Here is a 13156-nt window from a genome sequence, read left to right on the forward strand (position 1 = left end):
TGAAATCTATTGACGTTAAATGATGCTGCATCAAGACGCTAGGTGTCAGTGTGAGTCCAGGATGACATAAACACACTAAAGTCACTGAGACTTTAAATGGACAGTTAGATGAATCAGTAACTATAATTAGCCTAGTTAATCAATTGTATATAACGCGTTACCCTAATGACTGTTATATTTGTCTATAAATAATGTGTAATGAAAATAGATATTTATTGAGGCAATGTTGGTGACATTTGACATCCAATATAAATTAGATGTTTTATTTGCCTACTATTACATGCATAATACCAAGGGCCCAGCTAGGCATTCCTGAAACCTTACATTAATACTACTGGGTTTGTTATGGGCCTCCAGTTCCCATTTTCACCTCATCGAATGGGACATGTATGTATTTGTCTCAATTTTACATCACTACAAGCGGAAACTGACTCCTCACAAAATGAGCTGATGCAGTTCAGGTTAGAGTAGCCAATATACTATGTTCAGACTGCAGGCAAATTAGATTTTTTTTTAATCAAATCAGATCTTTTAAGGTAGACTGTCCGCGCTATTAATAGCAAGTAGTCAAATCAGATTTGCGCTTTCAGACATAACCAACCTATCTACATGGTTTGCGTTGGTAACGACCCAGGCGTACCCACGTGACGATGCTTTCAAAACAGATGCGGGGAAAATGGAGGTGCATCATCTCGCTGTTAAGCACCCTGTCCAGTCGCGGTGCAGAACTCCTCCATCGCACAAAAACAAAACTCTGCTAAGGATTGTGAATATTGTGATGTTCCGTGCTACAGTCGGTTTCGGGCAAGATGGCGGACCAGACTATCAGCCGTCCTTGAGCTCTCCCTTAACTGCCCCGAAATTTACTTTAAAAATGCAGTTTTATTGTTTACACAAGATTAAAAACGATAAAGTGAACATTAAACGAAGTGATTGGCACATCTCAAATAATTAATTAGAACCTAAAAATACTTTGAAGCTGACATGCCGAAAGGAAAGACTGATCCCAGGCCAGCTGCAACCTCAGGCCAAGAACCATGAAGGATCACGATTATTCGCAGATGGATGTTACAAGCAGCGGTATGAAAAGAAAACTTCCCGTTACTCCATCGAAGATGTCGGCACCACCTTCCTTAATAACATCACAATGATCGACTGAAGTCTCAAATGCGATTATTGTTGAAGCTTTAGAAAAGCTAACATTAAAAATTGACAACTTCGGTAATCAGTTGAGAGAAAACTCAGTCATGGTGGCTAATATCACCAGACTAGTAGAGATGAATGCCGCTGAGATTAAAGACTGCAAAGTCAAGATACAAGCTATAGAAAAAGAGACACCCCGTCACATCAAGGAAAAGAGGAGCTGAAAGAAAATGTAATGGATTTGAGGCGATACAAGAGACGCTAGAACCTCGAAATACATGGTTTAAAGGGGTCATGACATGTTTTTTTTTATTGTATTATTATGTTCCCTTAGGTGCAATTATAGTATTAATATATATTTTTTTTAAGAAAAACTTTTAAAATCTAGTGATTTATGACCTTTTCCCACCCTGTTTCTCATCCTCTGATTCAAACAGTCTGTTTTGGGGGCGTTTTCCATTTAAGACTTCAGTGTTAACGCCCACTGTTATGATTGGCTAACGTCAGTGCCTATGTATCAATTATTGACGCCCCCAGCCAGAACAATATGCAAGTAAACTAAGTAAAAACACTGTGATTATTCATAATGAATGAAATTGCGCTTTAAAAAGTAGTTTAAAGTTTAAAATAGATTACTTACAGTTTGCGTCGTCGTTGTTCCCAGAATAGTCGGCACGGACTTATCTTTGAGCAACAGTTTTCTGGCAAAGCCAGCATCATATTGAGATTTGTTCTCAAAACAGTCATCCTTAAAATGTACAGAACAAGCGCTTAAGTTAACACTGCCGTGACTGGAGCGTCCGCAAAAAATAAACTGCATCCATTTTTCCCTGGCGTCTGGATCTTTCGGCAGCTTATTCAGAGGTTTTGTTTGACCACAGCCAGGAACAGCACATCTGTGTGGCATCGTAATTTTCCTGTGCACAAGTAGTCTCTGTCAGAGCTCGCTGTCCATCGACTGAACACTTGTGAGGCGACGGCGATACTGAAATGGCGTAGCTGTCTTGCGCTTAAAGCGTAGTTATCTTGTGCTGGAGGCGGTCATATGCAAACGCTGTTACGTCACTTCTAACCGACACGTCACTTCTAACCATGAATCCAGAACGAGCTGTATTTTGAGCTTGATTAAATAAATGATTCGTTTAGAATGGGGAGGACGTCTTAAAATATTAAACTTGCAGGACGTTTTAATGATACAAAGACCTCTTATATACCAAAAGATCAAGGCAAATTTGGTTTCTCATGTCATGACCCCTTTAAAAGAAAAAGACGACGAAAACACCCTGTCATGAATATCCTGTCCAAAATAGCGCCGCAGTGGAATACATCTGTGGATACTGTTCACCGCATCGGGAGAAAAGATGAGGAGAGACAACGTCAGGTCATCATCCGTGAGATATTACTGAGATACCATCTGAAAGCTGCCCAAAAACTCCAAGATGTGCAAAGACTTGGGCATACACTTCAAGCAAGGTTTTTGCAAAGCCGAAAGAGAGGCTCGCGCAGCTGCATGGCCAAAGATGGAGCAATCAAGGGCGGCAGGAAAGAATATTACAGAGGACATGTGGGCTTCATCAATGCTAACCGGGTTATTCCGGATGAAATGCACGACAACAGGTTACTTCGTCCATAATGTCAGGCGTTTGAGAGTCATACCTCAGAGGTTTTATGTTAAAACTCATTTTTAGAGACTCTCCTCTACACCAGTTACTGTTCTAATGTTATTCTTTAGTGTAAGCAATTTAAAGAAAATATTGTTATATAAATTATTATTTCTTTAAATGGAAAAAAAGCCTCAGTATGAAGGTCAAGAAACAGGAAAATGTCAAGTTTCAGGTCATGCTAAGTTTACATTAGTTCATTGAAATGCTTGCTTTTTTGTAAAAAAAAAATGAGTTTTAAAATGCGGTACTGGAGCTTTTGTTTTATGCATCTAACAGATAGAACAAGGTGAAATTAAGGTATAATAATATATGTTTACTTATATATATAATTTTTAATATGAGAACAAGAATGTTTATTTTATAATTAATCTTATTGTACTCATTAATACCAGATAGGGGCTCTTACCCCTATGACTCAAAGGGGGAAAAAACAACCTAAAATCCTTTTTTTAGTTTATATTCCCTTTTTCACTTCCTTTTCTATTTCTCCCTTTAATCCTATGTTTTCATTTGTTTCACTTAACACCAGGGCCCGGTTTTTCAAAAGTAATCCACTAGGATTTTGGATAACGGATTGGATAAAATCTTGAAAATGGGTTTTTCAAAAGAAAAAACGGTTTACATAATCGGATTAGATCACGTAATCCAATCTTGGTTTTGATCCGGATCAAACCTTTAGTTTGGGTTTTTCAGAACTTTTTTGTAGGATTTGGATCACTTTGATCCAAAAAATCTGGATTAAACTGATCCCATCAGAAGGGTGGATTCAGCGTGGATTTCATGCCCAAAATGTCATGAAAACTTTAAAAATGTATCAAATAATACTATATTTGGATCATGCAGTATCTTACAAGATATCCTATTTATTCATAAGGTTTGAATTTTATTTGTTCATCCGTCAGGCTACAGTGATTAGGTAGGCTTTAACGTATTCAGCCTTTCAGTATAGGCCTACAGCAAAATAGAAAGAGTTTGGCCTCATAAAATAATCCCCCAAACAGCTGTCAAAATTGACCAAAAACAATAAATTTTATTCTGTCACTAATTGATATATATATTCATCACAATCGAAAATATTTTTGTTTTTAGAATATTTATTAGTGATGCATGCAATGATTACAGAATAACCAAAAAAATGCAAAGAATGGCAATCACTGATTTTTGAAATCCAAAACAAATCCAAATCAGAAATAGTGTCTAACTATTGCTTCCCTTGTTGCACGTCCTGTTTCTCGTTCTGGCAGAATGCAGGAGGTTGGTTAGGGTCTCCAAGGGGCTCAGGTGCATCATTGTCAGCACAGAGAGGGACATTGCGCTTAGTAGCGATGTTGTGCAGGACAATACAGGCAAGGGTTATGTTGCATGCTTTCTGTGGTTCCGCTCTCAGGTAGTTAAGGCATGCAAAGCACCTCTTAAGAACTCCATTTAAACGCTCAATTGCACATCTTGCTCTGCAATGAGCAGTGTTGAAGCGTGCCTGTGCCGGTGTATTTGCTGTTAGAAAAGGAGTCATCAGCCATGGTAGGAGTGGGTAGGCACTGTCTCCTAATATTTTGCCATCCGGTCGGTTGGTTTGGAGGTCTCTATATAGAGCGCTTTCCCTCAGGATGCGTGCATCATGGACAGACCCAGGCCACTTGACAACGCAGTTGGTGATGATGAGGTCAGCATCACACACAAGTTGGACATTGATGCTGTGCCTCCCCTTTCTGTTTATAAACTCCCATTCATTCTCACGAGGTGCTTGTATATGCATATGTGTGCAGTCGATTGCTCCAACAGTATTGGGCATATTCCCCAAAAGAAAAAAGCTGCGCTTGGCCTGGGCAATCTGGTTGTCCTTTGGAAAATAAACAAATTCATTGACCAGGCTGGCCAGTGCGATTGACACATCTCTCACCACATCACACACAGCTGATTTCACCACTCCCATATAGTCACCAACAACTTGATAGAAAGTCCCACATGCATAAAATCGGAGAGCAATGAGGATCTGGTCTTCCACAGACAGACCGTGACTCCTTTGGGTTCTGTGTTGAAGTTTTGGCCTGAGAAGGTTCACAAGGTACTCTATATCAGCCTTCCCAAAGCGAAACCGGACATACTGCTCCTCAGTGGTGTATTGCTCCAGTGGCTTGGTACGTTCAACATACACCCTTTGACGGTATCCTTTCCTGGCAAAGTGGTGGTGGCGGTGGACAACACCTGCCATTTCACTGTCTCTCTGTGAATCCTCTGAGATAGGCTGATTTATATGGCTGTGTAGTTGGTCTTTTCAAACACACCTATTACAACTGATTAGTTTTGGCTTGTGTTCAATTGAGGCAATTGGACCCAAGGCCTATAATTGATGAACAATGTAAAGCAACGGAACCATGTAGTAAAGCAACGGAACCATGGTGCCATTATGGAACAATAGTGGGAAGTTTTAATTCTGCTAAGGATACCAACAAAAACAAAAATGATGTTTGGATTTTAATAACAGAAAATGTGAATGCCATAGGGTCTGGCCAGAGGAGGACCACAGACCAAATCAAATTGCGGTGGAAGAATCTTAAGGCCAGGGCAACAAAGGACCATGCTGAAGCCAAAAACCCACAAACAGGCAACAAGCCATTTAAGAGGGGAGATTACACAGATGTGGTCCTCGACATCATTGGAGGTGAGAAGTCGCAAGCTCTCCATGGTATTTAAGGTGTTGTAGGGGATGGCGAGCCTTGGATTGTGGAGGAGGAGGAGAATCTGCCAGTTCCTCCTGAGGCTGATCCAGAGAGCGTATTTATATTGAATCTCAGCTCTGTTCCTGTGGAAGAAGTTGGATCCTCATTGGTTGAGCCAGTGGTAGTTGCCACAGGATCTCAGAGGAAAGGTTTGAAGCGCCCTTCATCAAACAAAGATGATGATTACAAGGCACTTCTGCAAAAAGACACTGAAAGGGCAGAAGCACAGCTTCGTCTGGCAGAGGAACAACTGACTCTGACCAAACTGCAGCAAACCAAGGCCAGACTTGAGATCCGCCTCCTAAAGGCTACGCTCAGACAAGCTGGTCTCTCCACATCAGATGAGGAAGTCTGAAATTATTGTGGAGTATTTGACATTAAGTCTTTTTTTTAATTCAATACATCTATATTTGAAACTTGTTATAAATATCCTCAATGTACAGTGTTTTTGTTGTAGGTCTCAGATGAGCGGACTGCTGGAAGAGGATGGGGTGGGGTTTTTCTTGTTTTTAGTTTTTTTTAAATGTGTGTGTTTTCATTTCAAATAAAAATAAACTTATATTGACCCCACACTGGCTATTCTACTTGTTGCTCTTTACATATCTATAGTTCTACATTGTGATTTCCTATCCTGTTTGAGCACTGGTTATCCAGATTTGGTGATCCTGAAAAGTTCCTATCCGGATCAGATTGATCCAATCCGATGTTGCTTTGAAAAACTGGCTCAAAAGTAAGATGGATTACATGATCACGGATCGCAAAAAAAAAGGATTACTAAATCTGGATCAATTTTATCCGGATTAAACCTTTTGAAAAACCGGCCCCAGGGGTCTAAGAGATTCTGTTCAAAGAAAATCAATTTTTCTTTTTTGTAAAAAATGAAAAAGTACAATGTTTCCTTCTTCAAGAAACCCATTCTGGTCTAAACAATTGGGAGACAAAATATGATATTGTCATGGCACGAACAGGTCAGCGGGTGTTGCTATACTGATAAACAATTTTCCTGGGAAAATGTTAACTACTATCCGTGATACTGGTGGCCATTGGATTGTTTGCGTATTCGAAGTAGATGATAATTTTCTGATTTTAGGAAATATATATGGGTATAACAACCTTAACCAAAACAAAACTATGTATCCCGAAATTTCTGAAGCAGTAAAGGATCTATGTCAAAGATATCCTACTCATAATTGTATATTTGGAGGTAATTTTAACATGGTGGTGGATGAATGGCTTGATAGATATCTTTCAAAATATCAGAGATACTGTTACAATCATGGATTGCTTGATTTTTGTACTGTATTTAAATTGAAAAATGCATGGCGCACAAAAAAACCCTGGTACCCGGTTTAAACCGGATGGTTCAATCAATCCAGAATAGATTTTTGGTTTGTATCTGAAGATAGGCCTAATCTGGAGTCAAGCGCTATCATTTCTGCAGCACCTCTAACAGATCACTGTATGGTTAAACTTATTTATAAACCTACAAACACTTATTTAAGGAAATTTAACTCAAACCTCCTAAATGATTAACCCTTTTGTCAAGAAATTATAGCATCAATCAACGATATAATTGAAGATTCAAATTTGAAAACTTATAGAGATAAATGAGAATATTTAAAATATAAGGTATGTCAGATTTCTATATCAAAGGATAAAATATTAAGCAGAACTAGTAAAAAATAGAAATGGAAATCATTGAAGAAATAAACAGTATTTGTATTAAATCATCAATAAATTAAAAAACAAACAAAAACTTTTTCATCTGCAATCCTCACTAGATAACATTTATATTAATAAAGCTAAAGGAGCATGTATAAGATCAAGGGCGAAGTGGATAGAGGAGGGCAAAAGATGTTCAGCATATTCTTGTAGATTGGAAAAAAAGAGACCAGAGCGGAATGCTGTAAAGACATTGCGGATTAATAATCAAGAATGTACGAACCCTGATATGATTTCTAAGGAAATCTTCAATTTCTACAGTAAACACTCCTCTTATTCATACATGATGCTGAAGCTTTTTTCGAGCACATCAAGGAACGGATCCCTAAAGTGGATGAGAGTTTTAAACGTGTGCGATGCAGACATCAGTATGGATGAAGTGGAAAAAGCCATGATATGCTTATCTTTAGACAAATATCTGGGGTCAGATAGCCTAACAAGCTATTTCTATAGGCATTTTTGGGAATTTCTCAAAGACCTAATTTTCCATATGCTGCAAGAAATATCTGAAACCCATATTCTTCCAACTACTATGAAGCAAGGGATCATCACTCTCATCCCCAAAGAAAAGATCCAAAATTAATAGACAATCTTAGACCCATAACACTACTTAATAATGACTATAAAATCTTGACTCATATTTATGCCAAATGATCTCAGATACACAGTCAGGTTATTTAAAAGGTCGGTCAATTCATAACAATATACGACTCGTAAATTATCATTATTTAATTGAAGAAGGTGGTTTTATTTTATTTTTAGATTTTTTTAATTTAACTAATTTAGATTAGTTAAACTAATTTACAAGGACACTAATAGCACAGTCTTATTACCACATGGAACGTCTCCAAGATTTTCAATTGACAAAGGAATTAAACAAGGGTGTCCTATATGTCCTTTACTATTTATTACTGCTGCGGAAATGCTCTTTATTCTTATAAAAACTCTTAACTGTGTTAGGCAAACAGCTGGTAATCAGACGACACAACTATATTTATGAAAAATAGTAACCAAGTTCCAAAAATCCTCAAAACAATAGGCATCTGGCTTCAAATTAAACCTAAACAAATGTGAATTACTTCCAATTCATAACTCCCCTCTGTTGACAATTCATAATATTCCTCTTAAGTCAACCATTAAATACCTAGACATACACATTACAAAGGATAAAAACGCGTTAAATTATCTAAACATTTGGAATAATTTAGATAAATGTAAATCTTATTTGAATTTGTGGTCTCAAAGCGATATCTCTATTATTGGCCGTATTTATCTTACACAAATGGAATGTATTTCAAGATTTATCTCCCCAGCATACACAATGTCACTCCCCAAAAATGCAATAAAAGCGATAAACCAGGCAAACTTTAATTACATTTGGAAAAGAGAAACACGCTACTTTAGGAAAGGTATTATGATGAAAGAGCTTGATGAAGGAGGTCTGAATGCCATTGATATTGAGTGTATTAATGATACTATCAAAGCTTAGATCCTTTGTAAAAAATGAAAACCGCCTTTGCTTCAGATCCCTAGCAACATTCTTATGAAACTAGGGGCATCAACCTCCTTCTTAGATGTGATTATGACCTAAAAAAAACTCCCTGTCAAGTTATCAGATTTTCATCAACAGGTATTATTATATTGGAAATTGATTTACAAGCACAATTTTATCCCTCATAACATGCTGTTATGGAATTGTAGATATGTGGTGTGTAGGAACAAATCTTTATTCTACAACAATTGGTATGAGAGAGGAATATGGCCTGTGATGCACCTTTTGGAAAATACAGGAATCATTATACCTTTTGAGACTTTTTGTTTAAAATGTAAGATAAATGACCGAAAACAGTATGATATTGTTATCAAAGCAATCCCACAATCTAGAATTCAAATGTTTTATAGTTTATGTCAAAGTGATGTAACTCCTTATCTTCCTAAACTCTTGCTGAATGGAGTATAGCTCTTACTAACCTGAAATTGCCAAACACAATCCGGAACGCTTTTGTTAATGAATTATATCCGTTTTCTTCAACAACAAAAAATCTTTTTACATAAAAGTAGATTCATTAAAACAGTACCGAACTTTTACACATTTCACAAGGAGCTATGTCGTTATTTCTTATCACTGAGGTCAATGAAGAAGAAGGTTGCCTTGGAACTTTGTAACTCTATAGAAGAACTTAAACTTGCAGAAAACCCCTAGACCCTGTCACCCCCCTTTTTCTTTCTTTATTTTTATTTTTTAATATTTCTTTTTTTATTATTTATTTATGTTATGTACTTTAGTTTCTCATCCTTTATGCTTGTCTGTTGTCTGGATAAGAAATGTTTGCTGTTGTACCAGGTCATTTATGTTTGTAATGTACCTTTCTTACTGGTCAATAAAAGTTCAGTCCGGACTGAGACGCATCTGAAAAAAGAAATCCGATTTCATTTCCATTTGAAACCACCTCCCGATGTGGTTTGAAATATATAACAGTAATTAACATCATAACTTAACTAACAAAAGAAAGAAAAAGAAAAGACAGAGAAGAGAAAAACAAAAAGAGAGCAGATAAATTAAATCCTAGACAAATTACATATATTCTGATTGCTTTTTGTTAACCTAAAATGATCTAGTATTAAAATAATGTTTAAATTATTTTAAGAATACCAATTACATTTATAATAAAGCAAGTATTTGGATCAGCATTAAAATATCAAAAAATCTAATTTCGTGGTGACATCACAATGCCTTGTTAAATATTATTGGAAATAAAAGAACTTATGTCTTCCCAAAATTGCACTGTATAATTGCAAGACCAAAATAAATGAAGAGGAGTCTAAACATCAACTTAATAAAATAAGCAATTGGTGTCAATATCAAGCAAAAAAATATTTTCCCTAAAAATAGTTTGACAGGGTAAATATTATGGATTAGCTGAAAAGATATTTCTTCTACCTTATTTGAAAGAAAACATTTTTTGTTACATGGACAAAATTACGTTCCAGTTTGTATGGTCAAATAAACTATTCTAGGGGCAGGCCAAGATGGCCCTGATGCACAAGCTACTGTGATGATGCTCTAGAAACCTTTTTTTTTATTATTCAATTCTGATTTCCTACAACAATAGATCTGTAATGTGGCTCAGGTGGTAGAGTGGGTTGGCCACTAACCGCAGCGTTGGTGGTTTGATTCCTGGTCCACACAACTTCACATGCTGAAGTGCCCTTGGGCAGGACACTGAACCTCAAGTTGCTAGTGAGTTGCATGGCAGCTCTGCCATCATTGGTGTGTGAATGGGTGAATGAGACACAGTGTGAAGTGCTTTGAATACTGCTGAGGTTAAAAAGGTGCTATATAAGTGCAGACCATTTACCATACCCGAACTACATGTAAACTTTAATTAGTAATGCCTGAGGCATTTTTTGGTGCCATAGCACGGAGAAAAAGGGCATAATTTATGTCAGTTTAACAAACTTTTGGAGTGAATGTGGAAGAACTAGATCTGTGAAGAGACATCGGTAAATATGTCATTGGTAAATCTGTGGAGAGACATCAGTAAATTTGTGGAGAGACATTGTGTAAATCTGTGAAGAGACATCGGTAAATTTGTGGGGAGACATACTAAATCTGTGAAGAGACATCGGGAAATCTTTGGAGACATCTGTAAATCTGTGAAGAGACATCGGGAAATCTGTGGAGAGACATCTGTACATCTGTCATTGGTAAATCTGTGAAGAGACATCTGTAAATCTGTGAAGAGACATCTGAAAATCTGTGAAGAGACATCTAAAAATCTGTGAAGAGACATCTGTAAATATGTTATTGGTAAATCTGTGAAGAGACATCGGTAAATTTGTGGAGAGACATTGTAAATCTGTGAAGAGACATTGGTAAATTTGTGAAGAGACATCTGTGAAGAGACATCAGTAAATCTGTGGAGAGACATCTGTGAAGAGACATCGGGAAATCTGTGGAGAGACATTGTAAATCTGTGAAGAGACATCGGTAAATTTGTGGAGAGACATCTGTGAAGAGACATCGGTAAATCTGTGAAGAGACATCGGTAAATCTGTGGAGAGACATCTGTGAAGAGACATCGTTAAATCTGTGGAGAGACATCTGTGAAGAGACATCGGGAAATCTGTGGAGAGACAACTGTGAAGAGACATCTGTAAATCTGTGGAGAGACATCGGGAAATCTGTGGAGAGACATCTGTGAAGAGACATATGTGAAGAGACATCGGTAAATCTGTGGAGAGACATCTGTGAAGAGACATCAGTAAATCTGTGAAGACATCGTTAAATCTGTGAAGAGACATCTGTGAAGAGACATCGGTAAATCTGTGGAGAGACATCGGGAAATCTGTGGAGAGACATTGTAAATCTGTGAAGAGACATCGGGAAATTTGTGGAGAGACATTGCAAATCTGTGAAGAGACATCGGGAAATTTGTGGAGAGACATCTGTGACGAGACATCTGTGAAGAGACATCGGTAAATCTGTGAAGAGACATTGGTAAATCTGTGGAGAGACATCTGTGAAGAGACATCGGTAAATATGTGAAGAGACATCGGGAAATCTGTGGAGAGACATCTGTGAAGAGACATCGGTAAATCTGTGGAGACATCTGTGAAGAGACATCGGGAAATCTGTGAAGAGACATCGGGAAATCTGTGGAGAGACATCTGTGAAGAGACATCAGTAAATCTGTGGAGAGACATCGGTAAATCTGTGAAGAGACATCGGTAAATTTGTCATTGGTAAATCTGTGAAGAGACATCGGTAAATATGTCATTGGTAAATCTGTGAAGAGACATTGTAAATCTGTGGAGAGACATCTGTAAATCTGTGAAGAGACATCGGTAAATCTGTGAAGAGATTGGCTCCTGTGATGATCACTGTTGCAACTGCTGCATCCTCTTCACCTTTTTGTTTTGTAGAACAAATTTGCATGTTGCAATGAATCCATCCACCCAAATAGGCAAGTTTTCATGCTTGGAAAAGGGCACGTTTGATGTTTTTGAACTCTGTTTCAACATTGGCTGAACTTGCGGTGATGTTGGTGCTTCGAAATTGTGAGGGATCATTACCCCTGTCCAGAGTGGTATGTAACTTGCAAACCAGATTATATTGGGAATAATCTCAGGGAGGAAGTGCATAGTATCATGATCCCCATTACCTACGGCAAGTGACCTGCTCTCCTCACATATGTCTGTTATCCAATGTCGCAGGTCTGTCTGTGTTTGGTCACATGGATCCACCTCCAGGTTCTCACCCTCTACATCTGGAATGAAGACACTCTTCTGCAATTCTGGCTTTCAGGTATTTCTTGCACCTTTCTGATATGAGGGGGGCTCCAGAACTGTCATTGCCCTCTGCTTCGCTGAGAGCCACAACAGTAATACTGCGTAGTAGGTCTTTTGCATCGTCCATGGAATGTGACATGAGAAGCTGTGCCATTGACCTCACAAAGAAATCTTTAATACGATTGTGTTTTTTTCTTCAAGCAGTCCCACTGGCAGATCAAACAAGGGGGCACTTTTGCTGAATGTTTACCGAGTAAGACACCACAACATGTACATGATGTAGGTATTTAGATCAGGATGAGGAGTTAAAGCCTTGACCAGAGCTCCGAGCAAAGCCAGAGAAAAGTCACTCACAACCTCTTTTGGAGTTGGTGCACCTGCACGTATCCATTCTGTCAGCCAATGTGTTATTGCATTAACATTGTGTCACTCTGACAGTATTTGCACCTCTGGGACACTTGAGCTCTCATCCCCTTCCAGAATGCCCTGATATAAGAATATATGAATATATATATATATATATATATATATATATATATATATATATATATATATATATACGTCTGGGAGAGAGCGGTAAGGGCGCTTGCACCTGAGCTAAATTATGTTTAACAC

This window comes from Xyrauchen texanus, chromosome 28 (genome assembly GCF_025860055.1).
Source record: "Xyrauchen texanus isolate HMW12.3.18 chromosome 28, RBS_HiC_50CHRs, whole genome shotgun sequence".
Taxonomy (NCBI): domain Eukaryota; kingdom Metazoa; phylum Chordata; class Actinopteri; order Cypriniformes; family Catostomidae; genus Xyrauchen; species Xyrauchen texanus.